This window comes from Mercenaria mercenaria, chromosome 11 (genome assembly GCF_021730395.1).
Source record: "Mercenaria mercenaria strain notata chromosome 11, MADL_Memer_1, whole genome shotgun sequence".
In the NCBI taxonomy this organism is placed as follows: Eukaryota; Metazoa; Mollusca; class Bivalvia; order Venerida; family Veneridae; genus Mercenaria; species Mercenaria mercenaria.
The window spans coordinates 37,007,804-37,023,423 of NC_069371.1; the positions used below are offsets into that span (position 1 = coordinate 37,007,804).

Sequence of the window (15,620 nt, forward strand, 5' to 3'; positions counted from 1 at the left end):
ACTTCTTTAGCAAAAATGAGAGCGACCTATGCAAGGATGATGTTTAAAATGTTTTGTGAATATATATCATCTGGATTATTAGTGTTAACTCATGCGGCCATATTTATTTTTCAAATGTATGTATTGTCATTGTGTACATTGGGCTTTTAATTAGTTGATTGTGTTTTACACTTGACATATTTTCTGTGTATGGTAAAGGTTAATGCCAGATTATTTGAAAATCAGTTCATATATAAAGAAAGTGATAGACCGGATTAAAACATGACCCGAGTGCTGTAAAGTCTCTGACTTCTAAATATGAACTTGGTGTTTAAGCTTGAGTTCTGTGTCTTTCATACGACCCATTGTCCAATTATTGTGAATGTTTGTGTCAAGTTGTATCTTAATATTCATAAATACATAAAAAAAACTTTACATTAGCTGAGTAAAATGGCATTGACTTTAGAACCAGAGGTCTGGGTCTTGCACTCGAAATATTGTCTTGTTATTGTTGTCATTTGTTTCAAGTTCTTTTTAGATCATGCTTGACAAATGTTTTAGCCGGACCTGATCTTCTGAACACGCACATGAACACAGAATAGATATTAAAACAATATTCCCTTCTTCCGTATTAATATTTATCCGGTTCAAAATTTTTAATAGCTGATTTTGGTGGTCTATAAAGGTTACATAGTAGATACGTCTTGTTGAAAGCAACATTGTTCAAGTAGGTCAAGTACTCTTGTTGAGTGAATACCATTCTAAGGGTATTATCTTTGTGGTGTACTCTGTCGAATGACAGTTTACTTTCTGTAAACAAAGAATATCATAATCGAGAAAATATGTTTCTTTCTTCTAGTTAAAGACAGATAGGCATGCGTCAGACGTAATCGGTCAACGCGTTGCCCTCGATATCACCTGGTAGAATTACTGATATAGCAATAGACCAGTTTCCCATTCGGCGAATTTAGCATTCTCGGGGTTTCTCGCCAAATCCTGCATTTTCAAAACGAGGCGCGGACTGCCGGGTCAGAACTAAGTGATAATGATAATGAAGCGACAGGATGTTGCTTGACAAAATAATTTACTATTCCTACAGAAAAGTCATTGTTCTTGTGTTCCTTAAGAGTCAATATAAAGAAATCTTAAATGTTAATTTTTAATTTGGTCAAAATTGAAAGATCTAAAATACGTAAGTGCGACACAGTGCTCTTACATGCTATTTTTCAAAAAAGTAGTTGATATTCAAAACTTTCATCCCTCTATTCTTTAGACTAATTTAAATACTAATAAGATTTTACAAGGAAAAGGCACTGAAATGCTTTTAGTCCGTCGTCAAGGCCTTTTCATTTGCTAAAAATGTGTGTCTATTAGTAATAGTTATTAGATATTTTGTGCAATGCTTTTTTTTCCTTTTCTTTTTATTATTTTTAATACTTATACTCAGTTTTGTATATACCAGATTTCGCAGTAAATTACTATTGTTCTAGTTATCCTCGATTTTTAGAATCAGGTTTCGGGTTTCTGACATTTAATTTTAACTCAGTGACTGGAATTTGAATTAAAGTAAAATCAAGTTGAAATATCGCTTTTTAATAATGACAGTTGGTTTATTCTCAAACGATCCCCTCACTTTAGCCGACAAAACTATTCATTTTTATACAGTTGTAAGTAAAATATTGTTGTGCCTTGGTGGTTAGTCTATCAGTCGTGCGAAAATGTAAATGAAAAAATAGTTACATTTCGCGGAATTTGCAAAATATTCTAGGTTGTTGACAATCTAAATGCAAACAGTTATTTGACTATATATAGCGCCATACGGAAACTTTAAATGACACCCTAAAATATAACAGATCAAAAGAACTTTACCAGTTTCCATTTTATGTGATCTAAGCGGTATGATTTTAATTAACAGCAATGTAAATGTGTTACCCGCTAATCAAATAGTTTTAGGCTTGCCTTGGGTTTTTTTTATTCGAAATCTTAAAATTAATAATTTGATATTTTATTAGAATGTTTCAATTTTCTAAGTGCAGATGCATCTAAACATAGCTTTTACCACATTTTGGCTGTTTTATACACTGCGTGAATTTTCTTCTACAAACGCATCGCCTAGACTCGCTTTATCGCCTTATTGACTTTTACTATTTAGTTATTATAATAACTTACAAATGAAAGTACTTTTAAAAGAGGCATACATCTGGAGACATTTTCCTGCTTTAAATAAATACTTGCAAAATGGTCACAGTACTCAGAAACCAACCTGATGACAATCAAGAAGGACCGTCCCACATGCTGTCAAGATATTTATCATATTCAAGCACAAAAAAGAGAATTAATCGAATCATTATGTATATAATACCAAATTACATTATAGAGCGCTGACTGTATTTTTAATCATTTAATCAAACACATCTTCTCATTGTTTGTATTAGCTCTTTAGTGCGAGTTTTTAGCTTTTACTTTCACTGATAATATAATGAATATGTATAGAAATGAAGTTTTCATTCATTTCAATATGGAACCAACCGGCAAGAAATGTGTAAAGAAGTCTTTTAAAAATAAAACCTAGAATAAAATTCAATTTTGTCAGACATTTTATTAGAAAGAATGATTATCACAATACATCAATATGTCCACCCAGCAGTCAGCGCCTCGTTTTGGATAAAAATGTGCAGATAACTCTGCATGTAACCACGGAAGGGGAAAAGGGTCTATTGATAAGAAATATGAAACAAAATTATGTTTGCAGCTACAAAAACTCCACCAACTGTATGTAAAACACTGCATAATACTAGAGCGACAGTCTGAGAATAAATAATTAAACATACTGTGACACAAAAACGTCATTAGGGTATGTTAATATCGTGCTAATCCAGGAACAGTAACTTGACAAACTCTTAATAATTCTTAACTCAGTTCTAAACTTTATAAATATGCACCCTCTTTTAATGTTGAAAGGTCTAATGTAATCTGTAGAATATTAAGTCATGCATTATTGCATGCAATTATGTAAACTATACTATAGAATGGTACTTTTTACATGATCAGAGGATAAAATGCAGACATATGCAGACGTGTAGACGTGTGTACACATGCACATTTATGCAAATATATAGGTAAACATGACAAATATTTACAAACATTTGATTTACAGGAGTATAGCCATACTTCTAGGCTTAAAGACGTATTTAGACGAACAAATGTGCTGACGGACATACAGTCATGCAACAGGATAAAATAAACACATAACATGGCAAACGATCACAGCTGTTTGCCCTTTGGTTGAAGTGGTCACGCGGAAAAGAGTTCCATTGTATGGTGGTGAATATTGATTAAGTTTTTCAGTGAAAGATCTGCAATAAATGGCATATGAAATTGTATAGTAGGAACATGTTCAGTTTATTAGAATGAAAGTGTCAGAATTCGCATAACATGACGTTTTGATAAGGTCAGTTTTGTTTGTTTGCGGACATTTAGTTGACTATTCTTCATACGCATACGTTTGTTTCAAAATGACGGAAAACAGTTTCCTTGTATGGTGGTGAATATTGATTGTTTTCAGTGAAAGATCTGCAATAAATGGCATATGAAATAGTATAGTAGGTACATGTACATTTTATTAGAATGAAAGTGTCAGAACACGCATAATATGACGTTTTCATAAGGACAGTTTTGTTTGTTTGCGGACATTTAGAGACTATTTTTCATACGTAGTGTTTGTTTCAAGATTGTGTCAGCCCTTTATTTATTATGGCTAGATTTTTTCTCTTGACTAGTTCTGTTTAGTGCGGGTATTTCGTTTGTGTTTTGAATGCAAGTAAAATTGCATTATTTTTCAGCGTTAACCAGTGTATAGAACAATACAAATAACTGTAGTCATAGGTCACATGGGATGAATATGATTTATTGTAAGATATCCATAACTCTTACATAATGGAAACATTGTTGCCGTCGGGTTGACTCCCCTTTTACATCCAAAAATGTAACTTGTGACTGCGTGCGGAAAAATCATCGATTTGTGATTTATGAATTATACCATGTCATACGGATCTATCACTAGTGATGTTCCGATTGTCGCCGATGTTCGATTAATCATCGCCAAAGTTTAAAAGTCGGCGACATCGATTCTGACCACAAAGAATCGATTCTAGTCGCTGATTTTGTTAAAAAGTTAAAATCCCGCTTTCAGGACTTTTTTCAGATACTTCTCGCTGTTTAGCTTTAATACTTTTGCTCTTTTATAATCTTTGGGTTAGTATTTCAAAATATATGCTCTTAAAATTGGCGTACGCTGTCAGGCCAGCTGTCATGATCGTAATAATAATAAAAATTTTGTTGCCCAGGCAGTAAAAAATCAGACATCTTGAAATATTTTGGGTTCTGCATGAAGCCTGAATGCCGGGTGTTGACTCCTTTTAAGGAAAACCTTGATACTACTAGAGCTGTTTGCAAAATATGCTTTTAAGCGTACATTAACGAAGGTACCCCACCCACTGTTTTTCTAATTGGAAATAATTTTCAGATTTTATTTGACAAGGTTTTATTATTCCTTCTATACAAAATAGTGAATTTCCCTAAAAAAAGATGATAAATTAATTCCAGACCTGCCAGTAATGTCTCCAGCATATATTCCATGTCAAATTGGCAGTGCATCTAGCATGACATGAAATGCCAGGACTTGACTCATAGAGAAAAGATTAATTCTAGTTACTTTTGCATTTGGTCCAATAGTTCCTCCCAGATTGCAGTTTGGACTTACTTTTTTCGAACCTTTGAACAGCCGGTTAAGCTATCGGTTGGTTAACTTTCTTACGGCTATATGTCGACATTTTAGAAGAATTTGAAAAACAAATCTTTGAGTTAAGGACGCCTCTATAGCGAAATAAAAAAAATCCCATCAGGACAAATATTTTGAATCAAGATCTACCCAGCAGATAGGTTAACAGCCGGTTAAAGATTCGAATAGCTGGGCCATAATTGCCTAACAGTTGCTAAAGTTGTACAGTACAGCAGCTGTGTCATAGAATTCTTCATAAAAAGTAATAAAAGTAGTCATACAATAATCTGAAAGTCTTGAGAAAGGTTTGCTGATACTACCATATTGCCACATTGCAAAAATCTGTATTGATCTTTCGGTTCCGATTCTTTCGATTAATCGAATCGGAGAGAGATCAGAATCGGACCGATTAATCGATTCTACTTCAGCTGTCCGATTCTCATCACTATCTATCACTATAGAACGGTAATAAAGATTGTGATTTATACACTGACAAATAACCAACATCGGTATGATATACTCGGTGGAAGACAAATATGTACATGACAAAATTATAATCAATAGGAATACAGACATATTCAGGCGTATGTACATGTAAATGGGGGACACATATCCTGAAAGACATACGGGTAAGATACAGGTGAACAGGCTACTTATAATAGAATAAATGAGGGTAATGCAACGTTACTTACTATCAGATAGTATACAGATTCATGGCTAGAGATCAATGACTCTTACATAAAAGAAACATTGTTTCCGTATGAATTTCGTCCCTTGTTCAACAAGCAAACTAATATTTTGACTGAAGAAAACTGGAATGAGGAAGAATGTACAAAATGGATAAATTAATGTTGCGAGTCTTGTTCAGTAAAAGTGGACTCTCCCTATATATAAAGCAACCTGAAATAAGTAAGAATGTACAAAATGGATATATTAATCTTGCAATTCTTGTACACGAAAGATGGTGTATGTATATTTTCAATTGGGTCTAGCGAGACTGATGTGTATTGAACCATATTTTTATCTAATCTATGCCATATTAATATTTGTAATCAGACGTATTTGACGGCAGTCAAACTACACACTTTCACTGGGCTGTGGGACCCTTATCTCTGATCTCCCGAGTCGCATCCATGTCTTTTATCACTCAACCATGGTTGTCTCATCGGCGTCATCATACACATTATAGCCAGCGACCCAGCACTTTGTAATGTTTTAAAAGTAATCAAACAATTTTTGTTTCCTTATAGTTCTTATTTATGGGTGTTTCGTGACTGCTGTTACTTTTTCAGAAGTTTCACTACACTATTCTGTGACTTTGGAAAATGATAGAGATTAGGAGTGAGTATTTGGTGCAGTAAAGCGGTTTAAGCACACTAGTGATACCGTGTTACGCGGCGCCCCTGCTATTTTCTTATATGTGTTTCAGTAATACTTGTCTGTTTGTTTCACTCCTTGTGGGTATTTCTGCGCAAAATCTCTCTCCTCCACACATCCAGATATACATTGTTAGAGGATATGCTGCTACATGTATTCCTGTTAGATTTTTGTTTCTACGTATTATCATTGAACAAAAATCCAGCGTGAAAGCTTGTCGAAAGCGAAAGAAAGTAACATTTGAAAACAGTATGTCACAAGAAAATTAAGACATGAGTACCATTGTTTACATAAATGTTGATCAAAATAGTCAATACATTTAACAAAAAAGCAACGATTGAATGCACTCTTCAGAAATAAATGTACTCGCATAAACTTTTCAATTGCTATTTTTAGCTCACCTATCACATAGTGACAAGGTGAGCTTTGTGATCACCCTTCGTCCGTCGTCCGTCCGTCCGTCCGTACGTGCGTGTGTGCGTAGGTCCGTCAGCAATTTCTTGTCTGCATGATAGAGGTTTCATTTATGATTTTATTTTAACCAAACTTGCACACAACTTGTATCACCATAAGATCTCGGTTCCTTTCTTAAACTGGCCAGATCCCCATTATTGGTTCCAGAGTTATGGCCCCTGAAAGGGCCAAAATTAGCTATTTTGACCTTGTCTGCACAATAGCAGCTTTATTTATGATTTGATTTTTACCAAACTTGCACACAACTTGTATCACCATAAGATCTTGGTTTCTTTTTTGAACTGGCGAGATCCTATTATGAGTTCCAGAGTTATGGCCGCTGTCAAGGGCCAAAATTAGCTATTTTGACCTTGTCTGCATAATAGCAGCTTCATTTATGATTTGATGTTAACCAAACTTGCACACGACTTGTATCACCACAAGATCTTGGTTCCTTTTTTGAACTGGCCAGATTCCATCATGGGTTCCAGGGTTATGGCCCTTAAAGGTCCAAAATTTGCTATTTTGGCTTTTGCAGCCATATAGAGACTTCATTTATGGTTTGATTTGATACAAACTTCCAAATATCTTCAACAAAAATAAATCCTGGATTCCGTGACGAATCTGTCAGATCCTATCGTAGTTCCAGAGTTATTTTATATTTGATTACCTCCCATGATTGTAATCAAAATGGATTTAAATCAGTAAGTACTGATAGGACTTATTTGAAATTTCATTATTGTCATTAGTTGGACTGAGACAATCAGGGTAGAGAACATGGACTGATTTTATGTCAAATTACCTCCCTTTATTTCAAATTAAAATGGGTATATCTCCGTAACTAATGAAGATACTGATCTGAAATTTCATTTATGTCAACAGATGGACTTGAACAATCAGTGAAGATACATATTGACCGTCGTTTATATGACTGAAAAAATATTGAAAAAGACGTTAAACTCGAACACACACACACACGCGCACACACACACACATACTTGTAAACGCTACTAATCGGGGATGTAAGTTTTAAACTTACCAACCGGGAACTTCTTTATTACAGTAGATACAGTTATCATATTTCTATCAACTCTTATACTTATCATCTTTAAATTATCCGAGGCTTTAGATTAAAACTATCTTCAATTGTTAAGCAATAAGATTTTTCACATTCAAAACGGGGAATTTTGTGTTTAAACCAACTGAGGTGAATGTGTTACATACCGGGTATTTGTGTATAGACGAAATGCGGACTCGTGTGGTTCAAGAAAACGGGGAGTTAATGTAAAGACTAAATGAGGTACAAGTGTATAACTAAACGGGTGCGTGCGTGCGTATAGGTGGAACGAGGAACTAGCTATTAAAATGGTGTATGCGGAAGCTCCTGTTACATACCATATATATGAGAAAACTCAATCGAGGGATTTAATTTGATTTGACGGAAACAGTATTTCAGTTATGTCAGGCGGGCAGTTTACCGATAAGATCAAATACTAGTACTCAAGCTGTCGGTAGCAGGGATCGAACTCATGTCCCTTAATTAGTGAAAAATTAGACTGATTCTAAGTCAGCGATTCTCACCACCCGAACACAGAGGCGGTCAGTCAATAGAGGAAGTTCTATATTTTGTATGTTGATACATATGGTACGTTAATATTCGACATTCAATCAAAGTTGTCTAAATCAAAAGTTAACATTAAAATAACTGTTTATGAAAAGACATAGAACAATCGAATAACAAACCAGACACATGAGACAGATACATAATAAAGCACAAAACAGTATCTGGTTGTATCAATTTTATGTTTAAATCACTTTTCATTGCCTACAGCAATTGTTGAACTTCGATATTAAGTAATATTGTATATTTTAGTTCCTTCTTTATGTTTTAACTAAATATTTTCATTAGGCATTCACAAATCTGTGCTAAGCAGACGATTTATTTTTGCTTCAATTCTACTCGTTCCAAAGACAGAATTAACAGTCAAAACATATTAGTGGTTCCTATAAAAACATTCGGATGAAGGAATTTATCATCATGCAAAATAAACAAAAAAGAAAACAACAATAACAAACAGACAACTCACTTGGATTATCTTCCAATCGGGGTAATATTTCAGCTGTTGTGTTCCGGCATTTGAAATGTGTATCATTATATATACATTGTATACATTGTCAAAGGCAATTATGTGTTAAAGTTAAGACGAAAACAATAGAAGTATGTTGAAATGTGTATCATTATATATACATTGTATACATTGTCAAAGGCAATTATGTGTTAATGTTAAGACGAAAACAATAGAAGTATGTAGGTAATTAATTTGAATAATATAGAACTGAGACTAACACATAACCCTAAATCAGGAAGAATGACAGTGACAAAGCATTTATTTTTAATTGCGTTTTTCTCTCCGATAATAGGCTAACGAAACTTGATTTTCTTAGAAAAAAACTTTCGCGCTTATTTGCAAAGTAAAATTTCAGGTTCAATATGTGGAAACAGGAAATAAAAAATCGGGGAATCGTTCATTCAAACTCCGCAATGATACGGTGTCCCTGCATTTTCATGGCCGTAGCGAGAGACTGAATTTTACTGAGGCAATTGAGTACGCACGTTTGTTCATGGTTGTTGGGTAAATTTGAGTGGTAAGGCAAAGCGACGACAATCAGAGGGGTTAGTTAGGGAGGTTGCGTCTCACACTCACCCCCCCCCCCCCCCCCCCCATAGGATGGTTTGTGGGGGACCCACCAAGAAAAGTAGGATATTTGATAAAAACACACTTTGTTGCGCTGTTGTTATAATTTTGTTATAATTAAAAGGAAAAAACATTACCCTTTAACTCTGCGATCTACCCAGGGTACTTTTACCGATTTGTGGTTCGTTTGTAATGTGTCTCTCTTGCGATGGAGGTCACAAGATCTACTTTTTGGGAGGTGTATATATAATATACTTCTTGATGAAGCTCATTCGAGTAGAATTAAATGTAAAAATGTTCAAACCATTTTCCCTATAAAGTTCCGTCTAATGTTGCTCTCATGCTGAAAAGGACATTTGTTTTCTCTAAAAAAAGACTTCTTTCACTCACAACAGAGATAAGTTTAAAATGCGTATCAAATCATCAATGCACTTTTTGTGGCGTTAACTTAGAATTTACCTCATGAGGTTAAAAAGAACATTCAAATATATATTAACTGATGATTACAGCATAAATGAAGTTTCATCAGTTGATCATAAAACCACATAACCCCGCGGCATTACCTATCGTCTGCATATTACCTTCAACAACAACTTAGCGCTTAATATTCTTCAAAGTTAGTGAAAATAAGCCACACCGTTGTCCCTTTGATAAAATGAAATACATATGATATAAACTAAAATGATAAGTAATTAAGTTTCAAGTGATTTTTCTTTTGGCACCAACAAATTCATCGTTTTTCTTTTCTTTTTAATGTAAACCATGCTTTGAAATCAGATTAGGTTTGGGAAAAAATGAATTTATATTGTAGGAAATTAAACATAAAATCGCCAGAAAACGTGGGATGTAAACTTTGCTTGTGGATTTTTTTTTGCACCGGTTGTAAGTGCCCGAGTACGAAATGATGACGCGAAGAGCGCGAATTTCAATTCGGGATCCGAATGTTAAACGAATGCAAAATGCAATAACTGTGAATGTTTGGTAATAGCTATTTGGTACGTTTTAACACGCCCATTTTATTACATATATAGATATTCATGTGCAAATAATTTTGAAAATTGTAAATATATGTACGTTATAAACAAGGTGACATATAGGTCCATTGGGCCGGGTGTAAATTTCATGTTTCTTGTTTGTATGTATCATATCATTGTTGTTACACATGTCACTATAATAAATGAATTTCTTATCTTATCTTATCTTATATAGGGGGCCAAGGCGTAGCGCAACCAATTCTGACACTATTCAGCGGGAGGATGTGAAAAAGGGAATCCACTTCTCTTTGTGCAGGTCAGTTAAATCTCCTCAAGGGTGAAGATTCTGGGAAAAGAAATAGAACTTGTTGCTTCTTCGAAAAGCGACTGGCCAGAATGACCGGAGTAGGTCTATAATGCACATGGTAGGCACGTAACTCAACATACTAACATACGCACACACATATCGTCATTTTTCGAATTAAATTTAAAGGCTGAAAAGATGAGGTGTAAGATGAAATAAAGATTCAAAGAGACTTTTTGTCACACATTTAATGTTAAACTGCGATATAGGTATACATTACATCCTGCCTTAGCGGTCACCACAGGTATTAATTAAGCAGCTATTCTAGTATCATAACTTTTTATTAGTATAAAATGCCTGTACAATTTTGAAGGAATGGTAAGTATAAACGTGCAACAAGAAGTTTCTGTCTCTTAATATCATTAGAAAGCAGCTGTCAACAGCTTTTTTCCCCATTTTGTTTTTACAAATGCAATGACGCTGCAGCTGATGTGCATATAACGTAGTAATGTGATCCAATAAACGGAAACGCAAAATACTTACTTTGCGGCATTCATTTCGCTATTTACATTTAAAAGCAGTTTATCATTGTATTGTAAATTTATCTTTTGCATTTAGCATATAATGTTTCGATTATGATATAAATGTATCTGATATGATATATTGAATTTTTTTACACAATAAACGTATTTTGATCGCCATTTTATGTGATAAATCTTTTCAAGATTACTAAAATTTCTTCATTGGCGTGTCTGAATGTTGAAAGGATCATGAAAGGATATCAAATTATGTCTATCTGTCATCCACTTTTTGCAATAGCGGTAAAACCTATTTTGACAGCACGGTGAACATTTACAGTGAAATTTAAGTGCGCGACTACAATAGAAATTATTATTTGAATGACAATTGTGTAATATTTACTAAGCTGCAGGATTAGGAGTACCAAAATCTGCATAAGGTAAAAAAAAACATTTATTTTGACCGTATCTCATATTTTCAGATTTGCATATGAAACCGAATGTTTTATCACTCGCTGAACTAGCTTATAAATAACATTAAAAAGTGAAACATTTTTTAAAATTGAACGAATGAAAAATCGAGATCTTATATATTATTTTAAACATGACCTCGTAAGTAGGAGTCCGAAATAGATGCAATAATTTGCGCAATGATTTGTAACAGTTTTTATTGAGGGGAGGAGATTGAGGTATGTGGTATTTAAGATCAAACAAATTAGTCAAGCAAAATGACATGTAAAAATCATTCTGATCGAGGAAGAGTAACTTTAAAAAAAAAGAAATCAGTTATATGTATTTTAAATTCATGTGGTATTGTTGTTTTAATCAAAACTTTTATATCGTAAGTATTTTTATGATTATGATATATTTGTGTTTCCCTCAATGCCATTAATACCAGAAAAGCATATGTATGCCCCTGTCAGAACTAAAAATAAATGCACTTGCACCCACAATAAATACTGCGTTAATGTGTCACCGAATAGGAAAATGTCTAATTTTGTGTTGGTCAGTTAAACAACGAATAATATCGTTATGTATTTGAAAGCTTTATATTTGATACAATCCTTCACAACAACGGCAATAAATTCATATAAAATTTCTCTGTTTTTAAGTTTCAATTAACGATTTGTACGTGTATGACAAGTTATGAAGATATCGGAATTCATACAATGCATTACATTTTGTATTTTCTGACACCTTGGGAACTCATCTGTAGATTACTGTTATTGTTTCTATAAGTTTTAAAATAGTGTACTCCAGGTTGCAGATTCTGGGAACAATTTTCCTCATCTAATTTCATTAAGTTCATTGTCTTGCTGTGATTCCCATGTGTTTAGTTGATGTCTCAAGTTTTCAATATTTTGAGAAATGATACTAAACCCGTGCAGCCGCAGCATTATCACTTTATCAGAACCGTCGTAAACTACAATTATTTCGGACATGTACAACACACTCTACAGTCTATGCTTCGTTACCTGAACAAAACACCGCGGATAAAGAGCATGAAATTTTCGTGTTAAAATAAGTGCATGAGAGGTACTCACGAGTTAGCTATGATCTAGGCTTTAGAATTTCCAATTGTTTAAACAGTTTGTAACAACGTAATGGAATCAGATCCTTGAGACCTTTTCTTTGATGTGTAGTAGATAAAATCAATCAGATAATGTACTAATGTCATGATTTATGTGGTTTAGAAATTTGACAAAATACTTACAGTAATAAATAGAAATGTTTTAAAATATCTCGGCTTTGTAGTATTTACTACACTTCACCAAACGTAGATAATTGCATTACAAATAGACAACTGATTATAATATAAACATAACAGTAATAATAATTGACATAATAATTGCAGCCGTTTTTCAAATGCAGCTCAGTAAATTTGGGAGACCGAAATGATAACCAAGCACGTCATGGACGTTTCATGCTCTTTCATGTAACACTGAAACTGGCAGTGTTAGGGGGTGATGTTACTTTCAATTATTTCTGTGTTTTTTAAATGAAATTCCTTTGTTTTTGCACGCTTAATAGTATAAAACGCAGACTGTTACATACATTGCATTTTATAACATAAATGGAATGTAGTGGTGTCGTCTATTAACATATGGCACTGACTGTTGTGAAAAGCTTTAAGAACTTTTTTATAGATCTAATACTGACAGATATTTCCGGAAAAAATCAATGCATATGTTATATAAGTAGCGTGAAGTTGAAAGTTTGTAAACTGTATACATTGATAGACCAAATATAAACTGTATATTTTGATTGAAGCTCCTGAATATTGTAATATTCTCAATTTAGTATTTCTATTATCAAATCATTTTATTAACATAGCAATAAAAGCGAAATGGTGAAACGATAAGCCGGACAAGATATCTGGAAATATAGATATATAACATCGTCTTGTGAATGTGAGAACATCTGAAATTTGTAATTAATAAATGATCAACATTTTTATTTCACCAATAACCTTAAAATGTCGAAAACATAGATCAGTGATAATGATTTAAACCTTGGGTGTGTATGTGCTACGAGTTGCATACAGGTTAACCGGGGAACTGCAGTAAATGGCGAAAGATACACACTCAGGTAAAATTCTAACTGTGTGTGAGATATGTGTATGACTAAAACCTACCTTCCGGGGAATAAATTTCTGTCACTCAGAATAGGCTCAAATTTCGAGAGATGACTAATTTCAAGGTCAGGATTAACGTGGTGTTGTTATATTGAATTGGGGAATTCCCCGGTTCGTGGCGTATCCCCGGTACGTTGGTGTGTATTCATACGAAATTACCCTGTTGGCTGCGTTTACGTCCCCCCACCCACCCCCACACACACATTGACTGAATTTATGACAAATTACCTCCCTTTATCTTTTATCTAAATGAATACACCTTAGCAGCTTCTAATGAGATTGGTTTGAAACGTTATTTATGTCTTCCACGGTAATAAATAGTCATATTAGATAATTCTTGATTGAACATTTATCGATATGAATACTTTACTAATATATTGTTGTATAGGCTTGCACACTTGTATCTTCTACATGAATATACCAATGCATGAATACCTCCCCTGATTTTAATAAAAATGGATTATCTCGGTAAATATTTATAGAACTCATTTGAAATTTCATTATTGTCTTTAGTTGGACTGAGGCAATCAGGGTAGATAGCTATGGACTGATTTATGTCAAATTACCTCCCTTTGTTTCAAATTAAAATGGGTGTATCTCAGTAACCAGTGAAGATACTGATTTGAAATGTCATTTGTGCCATCAAATTAACTCGACAATCAGGGTAGATAACTTTTGACTGAATTTATGACAAATTACTTCCCTTTATTTTATGTAAACGAATATATATCATCAGCATCTAATGAGATTGGTTTTAAATGTTATTTAAGTCTTCCAGGGTAAGGAATAGTTATGTTAGTACAAAAATGCAGCGTTTGAGCCTAGGACCCTCAAACTTGGTATTGAAATTGGCCCTGACTAGGTCAAAAGGGGCTGTTACAAGAAAATGTTTAATCCTGATGATATTTAAGGTGTATGCCTATGTGCTCTATGGCAAAACTTGATCATATTATTTTGAGCAATAATACACAGGTAAGCGTTATAGGGCCATCATGGCCCTCTTGTTTTTGTTTCATCTGAATGCATAATTGTGGTGGTCCGATGTCATATCTTTTTCTTTTTTTTTCAAATTAGTTATACCTATTTTTAGATTTTGATGGTTGAATGTACACCATATTTCAAAATATGTTTAGCATCGGTTTATATCAGCTTAAAATGCAAACTTTTATTTGTTTCGGGATGTGTGTCTATTTTTTGATAATGTACGTTAATGTAGTTTATTCAAAACCTAGAAGCTAAGACACACCTTGCTCTGGATCAATGTTAATCATTGCTTTCATAAGAGTGTTGGAATAATGATTTATATGAATCAAATGTGTTTAAGATAAGTATTTGATTCAGTGTTGTTGTATTTTCTGGTCCTTGGATCATGGAGTCCATTCAAAACATGTGTAATTGAGTTCCGCTTAGGCCAGTGCTAGAGGGCGTGAGAGATGTTGCATTTTCCATTACCTCTGAACAGGCTCAGTCAAAACGAGTCTGCTAATATTTTGCTCAGTTGCATTCTACGCTTCCAACAGGATCTTCTTACATATTTTATTGGCTAAACCCCATAACGGATGGCGAACAATTTTTAGCAAGACTGTGTGCATGTGCATGTACCACTTTTTCGTTTTAGAATACTGTCTATATGGTATGGCTTTTCCTGATTTACGTTTGTCCTTGCATCTGATTCTTCATTTATTTCATTTATCGCGTGTCTTTATGTTTCGAAAAAAAAAAATATGCAAATAGCTTAATGAACTGTACAGCAGGAAACGTATTATCTATGACCTTTACTCTTTCTTTGGCTAACCAAGAATGTTAAGCGTCTGACTTTCACAAGCCGCTGATATAGCAACGAACCTTGTTGGAGGGAATCGAAAGCATAGATTTATCAGTTTAACGACCGCGGTTGGGGTGTG

The 15,620-nt window shown here is 33.9% G+C and overlaps 1 protein-coding gene across 1 annotated transcript in view; it reads left to right on the plus strand.

Moving 5' to 3' along the window:
* Nucleotides 1-11,355: 11,355 nt before the first annotated feature.
* LOC123531779 (putative amine oxidase [copper-containing]) overlaps nt 11,356-15,620 on the plus strand; it is a 49,125-nt gene continuing 44,860 nt past the window's right edge. The window contains exon 1 of the mRNA XM_045313022.2: nt 11,356-11,521. The gene's annotated coding sequence lies outside the window, so the exon portion shown is untranslated. The remainder of the gene's footprint in view (nt 11,522-15,620) is intronic.